Raw genomic sequence first — 12075 nt, 5'->3', positions numbered from 1 at the left:
TGCATTTCATAAATTGCATGACTAGAAAAAGTGATACAATCATTCTACAAATATATACTGGACACTTAATCTAAGACACTATTCAATATGGATACTATTCTATGTAAGCAGCTCTAAAGGATACATAAAAATAGCTCTGTTTTCAGGGAGCTTCCTAATATAACTAAGGAGCTCAGACATGAACATACAAAAATTTAAGTAACACTGCAAAGCAATAAATGATTAAAGTTCCAATTAAGAAGTTAAGACCATATGTATTACAAAAGAAGATAGAATTGATTGAGGCTAAAACCTGTGTGTAGAATCAATTGGTATCTAAAAATCAAGTGACACAAAAATCTCAGAAAAGAGAGAAAACTTGAGAGCTCAGATATGAAAGAAGAGTAAAGTTTAGAAAGAGAGAGATGAAAGAGAAGGGCATCCACAGCTAGAATAAACAGAGGGTGACAGGGATAGACCAGCAGCCAGCACCAAAGAGCAAGGTAGCAGGCGTAGGTTGGAAGCATATGAAAGCGAACTTTGAATATCCTATCAGGAACTTAGACTGAATCATTCAACAAATACTGATTGGTGTAACTATTCTGTGTCACGTACCATCCTAGATGCAAAGGATACAAGTGTGAACGGAACACCTAAGTTCTCTGCCCTCATAGTGATGATACTCTAGTAGATTTATTCCATAAAAAAAGATGGTGCCATGCAATGCTTCTAATCAGAGGATGAGATCAGAGATATACTTTAGGAAAATTATGTAGGTACCTAGACAGAAAAAGAGATAGGCAGACCAATTAACACACTGCAATAATAATCCAAGAGAGAAGTAGCAAGTGATAGTATTCAGTTATGCAAATACGTCTTGAGCAGTCTTGGATAAAACACCTCATTTCTCTGCATCTCTGTTCTGACTTGAGAATTGAAGTTTGCCACTCAACCACAACCTTAAGATTCTCAACTGGAAAATTCTACAAACACATCAAGGCACCATGTAATATGTGCAAAGTAACACTAAAATCTAAGAGCTGCAACTTGCTTTCATCTCTAACTTCTTCCTACCAACTCAACTTTCGAATTATGCTTATACTTTATCAGTTTAACGACTATCTGTCTCCAAAAGAACACTCTCTTTCTGAATGAGAACGGACAGTAAGGGTCAAGGTTAGACGTGATAGAATTTAGCTGGAGCATATGAAGATCTATGCTACCTCCCTTTATTTCTCTCTGTGTACTCTGTAGTCCCAAGTAAAGGACAGAGAAGGGGGTACCAAGGTATTTACAAATCTGTTAGAAACAGAAAAACAACAGTAGACAAGGTACTTATTTCATTCTCCATTACACCACAGAAAGCTATCTGTCTCCTACAATTAACTTATACATGCCTTAAGGGCAAAGATTATGTTTTATTCATCATTATGATGTCATAGTGCCTAGCACAGAGTTTTGTACACATTGTTGCGAGTGTAATTAAGAAGACTGACTGACCACCCACTGGAGTAAAAGTTCTGAGCCCCACGTCAGGCTTCAGAACCTGTGGGTCCGGCAATGGGAGGAGAAATTCCTAGAGAATCAGACTTTGAAGGCTAGTGGGATTTGATTTCAGGACTTCGACAGGACTGGGGTAAACAGAGACTCCACTCCTGAAGGGCACACACAAAGTATTGTACGCATCAGGACTCAGGGGAAGGAGCAGTGACCCCATAGCGACTGAACCAGACCTAACAGCTAGTGTTGGGGGTTCTCCTGCAGAGGCGGGGGGTGGCTGTGTCTCACTGTGAGGACAAGGACACTGGCAGCAGAAGTTCTGGGAAGTACTCCTTGGCGTGAGCCCTCCCAGAATCCGCCATTAGCCCCACAAAATAGCCCAGGGAAGGCTCCAGTGTTGGGTCACCTCAGACCAAACAACCAAGAGGGAGGGGACCGAGCCCCACCCATCAGCAGGCAAGCAGAATAAAGTTTTACTGAACTCTTCCCACCAGAGCGACAGCCAACTCTACCCACCACCAGTCTCTCCCATCAGGAAACCTGCACAAGCCTCTTAGATAGCCTCATCTACCAGAGGGCAGACAGCAGAAGAAGAACTACAATCCTGCAGCCTGTTGAACAAAAACCACATTCATAGAAAGATACACAAAATGAAAAGGCAGAGGGCTATGTACCAGAAGAAGGAAGAAGAAAAAAAACCCAGAAAAACAACTAAATGAAGTGGAGATAGGCAACCTTCCAGAAAAAGAATTAAGAATAATGATAGTGAAGATGATCCAGGACCTCGGAAAAACAATGGAGGCAAAGATCGAGAAGATGAAAGAAATGTTTAACAAAGACCTAGAAGAATTAAAGAACAAACAAACAGAGATGAACAATACAATAATTGAAATGAAAACTACACTAGAAGGAATCAATAGCAGAATAACTGAGGCAGAAGAAGGGATAAGTGACCTGGAAGACAGAATGGTGGAATTCACTGCCACAGAACAGAATAAAGAAAAGAGAATGAAAAGAAATGAAGACAGCCTAAGAGATCTCTGGGACAACATTAAACTCAACAACATTCTCATTATAGGGGTCGCAGAAGAAGAAGAGAGAGAGAGAGGACCCGAGAAAATCTTTGAAGAGATTATAGTCGAAAACTTCCCAAACATGGGGAAGGAAATAGCCACCCAAGTCCAGGAAGTAGAACGAGTCCCATACAGAATAAACCCAAGGAGAAACACACCGAGACACATAGTAATCAAATTGGCAAAAGCTAAAGACAAAGAAAAATTATTGAAAGCAGCAAGGGAAAAACGACAAATAAAATACAAGGGAACTCCCATAAGGTTAACAATTGATTTCTCAGCAGAAACTCTACAAGCTAGAAGGGAGTGGCATGATATACTTAAAGTGATGAAAGAGAAGAACATACAACCAAGATTACTCTACCTGGCAAGGATGTCATTCATATTCGATGGAGAAATCAAAAGCTTTGCAGACAAGCTAAAGCTAAGAGAATTCAGCAGCACGAAACCAGCTCTACAGCAAATGCTAAAGGACCTTCTCTAAGTGGGAAACACAAGAGAAGAAAAGGACCAACAAAAACAAACACAAACGATTAAGAAAATGGTAATAGGAACATACATATTGATAATTACCTTAAACGTGAATGGATTAAATGCTCCAACCAAAAGACACAGGCTCGCTGAATGGATACAAAAACAAGACCCATATATATGCTGTCTAGAAGAGACCCACTTCAGACCTAGCGACACACACAGACTGAAAGTGAGGGGATAGAAAGAGATATTCCATGCAAATGGAAATCAAAAGAAAGCTGGAGTAGCAATACTCATAACAGAAAAAATAGAATTTAAAATAAAGAATGTTACAAGAGAAAAGGAAGGATACTACATAATGATCAACGGATCAATCAAAGAAAAAGATATAACAATTATAAATATATAGGCACCCAACATAGGAGCACCTCAATATATAAGGCAACTGCTAACAGCTATAAAAGAGGAAATCAACAGTGACACAATAATAGTGGGGGGGCTTCCCTGGTGGCACAGTGGTTGAGAGTCCACCTGCCGATGCAGGGGACATGGGTTCGTGCCCCCGTCTGGGAAGATCCACCATGCCGCGGAGCGGTTGGGCCTGTGAGCCATGGCCGCTGAGCCTGCGCGTCCGGAGCCTGTGCTCCGCAATGGGAGAGGCCACAACAGTGAGAGGCCCATGTACCGCAAAAAAAAAAATAGAAATAATAATAGTGGGGGACTTTAACACCTCACTTACACAAATGGACAGATCATCCAAACAGAAAATTAATAAGGAAACACAAGCTTTAAATGACACAATAGACCAGATAGATTTAATTGATATTTATAGGATATTCCATCCAAAAACAGCAGATTACACTTTCTTCTCAAGTGTGCATGGAACATATTCCAGAACAGATCACATCGTGGGTCACAAATCAAGCCTCAGTAAATTTAAGAAAATTGAAATCATATCAAGCATCTTTTCTGACCACAACGCTATGAGATTAGAAATCAATTACAGGGAAAAAAACGTAAAAAACACAAACACATGGAGGTTAAACAATACGTTACTATATAACCAAGCAATCACTGAAGAAATCAAAGAGGAAGTCAAAAAATACATAGAGAAAAATGACAATGAAAACATGATGATCCAAAACCTATGGGATGCAGCAAAAGCAGTTCTAAGAGGGAAGTTAATAGCTATACAAGCCTACCACAAGAAACAAGAAATATCTCAAATAAACAATCTAACGTTACACCTAAAGGAACTAGAGAAAGAAGAAAAAGCAAAACCCAGAGTTAGCAGAAGGAAAGAAATCATAAAGATCAGAGCAGAAATACATGAAATAGAAACAAAGAAAACAATAGCAAAGATCAATAAAACTAAAAGCTGCTTCTTTGAGAAGATAAGCAAAATTGATAAACCATTAGCCAGACTCATCAAGAAAAAGAGGGAGAGGACTCAAATTAATAAAATTAAAAATGAAAAAGGAGAAGTTACAACAGACACCGCAGAAATACAAAGCATCCTAAGAGACTACTACAAGCAACTCTATGCCAATAAAATGGACAACCTGGAGAAATGGACAAATTCTTAGAAAGGTATAACCTCCCAACATTGAACAAGGAAGAAACAGAAAATATGAACAGACACATCAAAAGTAATGAAATTGAAACTGTGATTAAAAATCTTCCAATAAACAAAAGTCCAGGACCAGATGGCTTCACAGGTGAATTCTATCAAACATTTACAGAAGAGCTAACACCCACCCTTCTCAAACTCTTCCAAAAAATTGCAGAGGAAGGAACACTCCCAAACTCATTCTAAGAGACCATGATCACCCTGATACCAAAGCCAGAAAAAGATATTACAAAAAAAGAAAATAAGAGACCAATATCACTGATGAATATAGATGCTAAAATCCTCAACAAAATACTAGCAAACAGAATCCAACAACACATTAATAGGATCATACACCATAATCAAGTGAGATTTATCACAGGGATGCAAGGATTCTTCAATATACACAAATCAATCAATGTGATACACCACATTAACAAACTGAAGAATAAAAACCATATGATCATCTCAACAGACGCAGAAAAAGCTTTTGACAAAATTCAACACCCATTTATGATAAAAACTCTCCAGAAAGTGGGCATAGAGGGAACCTACCTCAACATAATAAAGGCCATATACGACAAATCCACAGCAAACATCATTCTCAATGGTGAAAAACTGAAAGCAATTCCTCTAAGATCAGGAACAAGACAAGGATGTCCACTCTCACCATTATTATTCAACATAGCTTTGGAAGTCCTAGCCACGGCAATCAGAGAAGAAACAGAAATAAAAGGAATACAAATTGGGAAAGAGGAAGTAAAACTGTCACTGTTTGCAGATGACATGATACTATACATAGGGAATCCTAAAGATGCCACCAGAAAACTACTAGAGCTAATGAATGAATTTGGTAAAGTTGCAGGATACAAAATTAATGCACAGAAATCTCTTGCATTCCTATACACTAATGATGAAAAATCTGAAAGAGAAATTAAGGAAACACTCCCATTTACCATTGCAACAAAAAGAATAGAATACCTAGGAATAAACCTACCTAGGGAGACAAAAGACCTGTATGCAGAAAACTATAAGACACTGATGAAAGAAATTAAAGATGATACCAACAGATGGAGAGAGATACCATGTTCTTGGATTGGAAAAAATAATATTGTGAAAATGACTAGACTACCCAAAGCAATCTACAGATTCAATGCAATCCCTATCAAATTACCAATGGCATTTTTTACGGAACTAGAACAAAAAAATCTTAAAATTTGTATGGAGACACAAAAGACCCCAAATAGCCAAAGCAGTCTTGCGGGATAGAAACGGAGCTGGAGGAATCAGACTCCCTGATTTCAGACTATACTACAAAGCTACAGTAATCAAGACAATATGGTACTGGTACAAAAACAGAAACACAGATCAATGGAACAAGATAGAAAGCCTGGAGGTAAACCCATACACCTATGGTCAACTTATCTATGACAACGGAGGCAAGGATATACAATGGAGCAAAGACAGTCTCTTCAATAAGTGGTGCTGGGAAAACTGGACAGCTACATATAAAAGAATGAAATTAGAACACCCCCTAACACCATACACAAAAATAAACTCAAAATGGATTAGAGACCTAAATGTAAGACTGGACACTATAAAACTCTTAGAGGAAAACATAGGAAGAACACTCTTTGACATAAATAACAGCAAGATCATTTTTGATCCACCTCCTAGAGTAATGGAAATAAAATAAACAAATGGGGGCTTCCCTGGTGGCGCAGTGGTTGAGAGTCCGCCTGCCAATGCAGGGGACAAGGGTTTGTGCCCCGGTCCAGGAAGATCCCACATGCCGCGGAGCAGCTGGGCCTGTGAGCCATGGCCGCTGAGCCTGCACGTCCGGAACCTGTGCTCCACAACAGGAGAGGCCACAACAGTGAGAGGCCCACGTACCTCCCCCCCAAAATAAATAAATAATAAAAAATTTAAAAATGGGACCTAATGAAACTCAAAGCTTTTGCACAGCAAAGGAAACCATATACAAGATGAAAAGACAACCCTCAAAATGGGAGAAAATATTTGCAAACGAATCAACAGACAAAGGATTAATCTCCAAAATGTATAAACAGCTCATGCAGCTCAATATTAAAGAAACAAACAACCCAATCCAAAAATGGGCAGAAGACCTAAATAGACATTTCTCCAAAAAAGACATACAGATGGCCAAGAGACACATGAAAATCTGCTCAACATCACTAATTATTAGAGAAATGCCAATCGAAACTACAATGAGGTATCACCTCACACCAGTTAGAATGGACATCATCAGAAAATCTACAAACAACAAATGCTGGAGAGGGTGTGGAGAAAAGGGAACCCTCTTGCACTCTTGGTGGGAATGTAAATTGATACAGCCACTATGGAGAACAGTATGGAGGGTCCTTAAAAAACTAAAAATAGAATTACCATATGATCCAGCAATCCCACTACTGGGCATATACCCAGAGAAAACCATAATGCAAAAGGACACATGCACCCCAAGGTTCTTTGAAGCACTATTTACAATAGCCAGGTCATGGAAGCAACCTAAATGCCCATCGACAGACGAATGGATAAAGAAGATGTGGTACATATATACAATGGAATACTACTCAGCCATAAAAAGGAACGAAACTGGGTCATTTTTAGAGACGTGGATGGATCTAGAGACTGTCATACAGAGTGAAGTAAGTCAGAAAGAGAAAAACAAATCTCGTATTTAACGCATATATGTGGAACCTGGAAGAATGGTACAGATGAACCAGTCTGCAGGACAGAAATTGAGACACAGATGTAGAGAACAAATGTATGGTCACCAAGGGGGGAAAGTGGAGGAGGGTGGGTGGGGTGGTGGGATGAACTGGGCAATTGGGATTGACATGTATACACTGATGTGTATAAAATTGATGACTAATAAGGACCTGCTGTATAAAAAAATAAATTAAATTTTAAAAAAACAACCTTAAATTACATGCTTACACTGAATTCATCTCACAAATATAATGCTGAGCAAAAGAAGCCAGACACACAAAAAGTATTTACTAAATGATTCCATTTATTAAATTTCAAAGATACATAGAACTCACCTCTGGTGTTGTAAGAAGTCAGGATATTGGTTACCTTTGATTAGAAGGGGGACATGAGGGCTTCTGGGGTAATGGTCTGTTTCTTGATCTAGTGCTGACTATACAAATGTGCTCACTTTCTGAACACTTATTGACTTATACATTTATAATTTGTGTACTTTTCTGTATTAGTATTATGTTTCAATAAAGTCTGTGTTAAAAAGATTAAAAAAAAAGAAGAGTGACTGAGATCCAAAGAATAAGTGAGTGAACCAGGTATAGGAGGGTTAGGCAGTAACAGCAACCATCAACAAAACAGCTAGAAGGGGATACAGCCCTAAGACATGATTTTTCCTTTTGAGGAGCTTGCAGCCTTCTGAGGAAAAACAAAAAAAAGAAAAAACAGGAGGAGAGAGATAAAATATACCAAGCACCTGGAATGAAGTAACTACTAAAGTTAATGATTAATGGCTACCTCTTACTGAATGTGTCAAACATTGTACAAAGAACATTACAGACATTGTCTCATTTAATCCTCACACCCCTATGAGTCAGATATTATTATCCCCATTTTTCAAATGGGAAACTAAGAGTTGGAACTAGGATAAATAGCTTACTCAAGGTCATAAAACTAGCAAACAATGAAGCTATGATTCAAACCCACACCTAACTCCAAAGCCAGTATTCTTAAACACCCAGAACCAGGGTAGATAGCATTGAAGATGATGGGAATTAATCTTATGATGGTACTTAATATATATTGAAAATGGAGCCAGATAGATTTGCTGAAAGATGAAGAGCAGCATTTAAATTGAAGAGGTATTAGGTATTATCTACAGGACCAGACAACTAAATGGAAGAGATCCAGTGCATCAAATAGAAGTCCTCTTCCAGCCCCTGTTTTCCTTCTCCAAATGCAACCAATGGAGTTTCTTAATGAGCTTCCAGAGCCAATTTATGAACATAAAAACACACTCTCTTTTTTTAACTTATTATTTTGAAATAATTTTAGATTCACCAAATAGTTGCAAAAAGAGTACAGGGAGTTCCTATATGCTCTTCACCCAGCTTCTCCTAATGTTAACATCTTATATAATCATAGTACAATGATCAAAATCAATAAATTAAGGTTGATGCAATACTAATAACTAAATTTTGCCAGTTTTGAGCAATTAGGTTAAGCTCCCATAAACATTCTTGCACCTATCTATTGATGCCCCTGTGTGTCAGGGGTCTCTAACACCACTTTCTGGCTCGGTGATTCACTGAAAGGACTCACAGGACTCAGAAAAGCTCTTATACTCAGTTATGGTTTAGTACAGCAAAAGGATACAGATTGATATAAGCAAAGAGGAAAAGGAGGATGAGCAAAGCCCAGGAGAAACCAGGTACCAGTTTCCGAGTGTCATCCCACAGTGGAGTTGCATGGACGTGTTTAATTGTCCCAGCAATGATGTGTGACAACACATGTGAAGCAAAGTCCACCAGGAAAGCTCACCCAAGTTCTGGTGTCCAGAGTTTTTACTGGGAGTCAGTCACATACCATGCAGGGCCTGCATGACTGACCTTAGCTACTGAGATTCTAGTCCCCAGAGCCAAATCGGTGTTCTCCATAAATCACAGTTTGTATAAACTACCTGATTCAACTGGTATTGTGTGGACCAAGGCATCAGGCATATAAAAACACTCTTATTAAGCAGAATATTCCAAAGGCTCTGAGTTCATTTCCCAGGAGCTGGCAGTCCTGAAGATAAGACTTCCTTGGGAATATGCTGGGTTTGAGCAACCCACCCCAGCTGAGTTAATCCTTTCCTAAACAACCTGTGAATACATTCCTGGGTTACCTCATTCATTTTAACAACATCACAGTATTCCATTGTATGGATGTTCCACCATTAATTTAGCCAATCACCCACTCATTAATCTTAAGTTGTTTCTAGCTTTTTGCTCTAGTCAACAATAAAAACAGGGACTTGGGACTTCCCTGGTGGCACAGTGGTTAAGAATCCACCTGCCAATGCAGGGGACACGGGTTCGAGCCCTGGTCCAGGAAGATCCCACATGCCGCAGAGCAACTAAGCCCGTGAGCCACAACTACTGAGCCTGTGCTCTAGAGCCCACAAGCCACAACTACTGAGCCCACATACCACAACTACTAAAGCCCGTGCGCCTAGAGCCCATGCTCCCCAAAAAGAGAAGCCACCGCAATGAGAAGCCTGCGCACCGCAAGGAAGAGTAGCCCCCACTCGCCGCAACTAGAGAAAGCCCGCGCACAGCAATGAAGACCCAACACAATCAAAAATAAATAAATTTATTTTTTAAAAAAACCAATAAAAACAAAGTTTTATAAATTATAAAGAGCTACACAAAAGAAAGATATAATTTTTCTAGAATTATTCTCACTAACTAATGAAATAAAATGAAGGTTTAGTCTAGTCTATGAGTTTCAGCCACCTGAATGAATATAGGGTATCTTTAAGGATAATCTGACTTCAAATGTGAGTTAGCAAACACAAGGCACTTATGAAAAACAAAAAAAAATGTAAAAGACGTTTCTTACCTCACAGAATTCCCAGTGTTTGCTTTCAGCAATTAATATGAAAGTAATCAAAGTAAACCAAAAATTATATGATTTCTGAAAAATCATACAGTAACATTACATAACAATAAAATGTAACTCTAGAGTTTTGATTGCTTAGTTACATATATCTAGAGTGTAGGGTTTCTATTTCACAATTAGAGAAACTTCATTAGGCTTTCACAGAAATGCAAATCCTGAATTTTTACATTTATGACGAGAATAAATGTCAAAATTGGGTTCATACATACATTTTTCTTCGATCTCACAAGTCATAAACATTCTATTCCAATTTGGTAATTAACAAAACTTTAATTATTTTAAATGCATTGGCCTAGCTTCCTATTTTTTTAAATTTTCAATATTTATTAGTATCTAAGATAAGTCATAATCCTATAAGTTAAACCCACTTTGCATGATGGGATAGCTAAAAGTAAAAGAAAAGAAATTCTGGCCCATATGAAATTTACCATTAAACTGAGAAAAAAAATATTTTTATGCTTTTGTCAAATAATAATAAAAAGTTTAACCTTGTAATATTTGCCTCACTCAAAACAAAAACAAAGTTTCCACTTGCCAAAGATTTTAAACCCTTATGTCCTTAAAATATAATACATTTAAATTAATTTTTCTAAACAGCTTTAAATATTTTATGAGCATTAATATTTCAAAAGAAATCACATTATGCAATAAATTAGAGCAATGCATTTTCTCAAAAAACATACAATCAAGAACACAGATAGAAACAAGAGAAAATCAAGAACATAGATGGCAACAAGAGAAAACCCTGTCAAAACCACACCTCAGTAAAATAATTTGGATTTTAACAACTTTCATTGAAAATAAGACTTTTCCTTCTTAGAATGTTTAAATAGTATATTCAAATTTTTCTTGATATACCAGTTTTCTAAATATTGGTAACTGGTACTAGTTCCCTTACAGCGGAAAACATCTGCACAATATCAAGAAATGAAGGTAAAAGAAGATAGAGGGGAAAGAGATAGGAAACTTCAGTGCTACTCATATACCAACAACTGAAGTTACCTTGTTGAAAATTCTCTGAAACAGTAAAAACTTAGATCTTGGCATTTTGTGCATTTTTTTGGTATTTGTACGGGCCTGTTCAAGATACACTGGAAGCATTTTCAAAGAAGCACCACCATCATTCTGTAGATCTCAGAAAAAAAGAGAATCCTACTATAGGAAAAAATCTCAGAACTGGCACCCAAAAGATCTTACATTCTATCCATTCATCTGCCCTCTCCTATGCTAAAAATAGGAGAACAAGTAAGGTCACCTCTCGGCCTCATTGTCATCTATAAAATGAAGAGGCTAATCTAAATGATCTTTAAGGTCTTTTTTGGCAAGAAAATCTCATTATTTTAACCTAATACATAATTAACAATATGTATAATAACTGTTTTGTATGATATTTAGAAATCAATGATAACAAGCAACATAAATAACCATAACCACAATTCATTTTATACAGGTAATATTTAAATTCTTCTCTTATGTTATTTTCATTAATTATAAATAGTTTTAGAGTCTACTGTTTTTTCTAATACTAGCATGGACACACTTTAAAAAGACAAAGGTCTTCTATAATGGAAAAGAATCTGAAAAAGAATATATACATATATGTATATGTATAACTGAATCACTTTGCTGTACACTTGAAACAAACAAAACATTGTCAATTAGCTATACTTCAATTTAAAAAAAAAAAAGACAAAGGTTTTTCATCCTACATCTCAATAGCAGAGTGTCCCTTAAACTTCCCCCACAAAATTCAGGAAAAAACTTCTACAAGACTAG

General features: G+C 37.4%; 1 protein-coding gene across 4 annotated transcripts in view; it reads right to left on the bottom strand.

The window, feature by feature from the left end:
• RAD51B (RAD51 paralog B) overlaps positions 1-12075 on the bottom strand; it is a 641700-nt gene that overhangs the window by 566179 nt on the left and 63446 nt on the right. The window lies entirely within an intron of this gene.

This window comes from Monodon monoceros, unplaced genomic scaffold, assembly GCF_005190385.1.
Source record: "Monodon monoceros isolate NGI ecotype Baffin Bay Population unplaced genomic scaffold, NGI_Narwhal_1 Super_Scaffold_21, whole genome shotgun sequence".
NCBI lineage: Eukaryota > Metazoa > Chordata > Mammalia > Artiodactyla > Monodontidae > Monodon > Monodon monoceros.
Note: the sequence above shows the minus strand (reverse complement) of the source record. Positions and strands in the feature narration are given on the sequence as shown.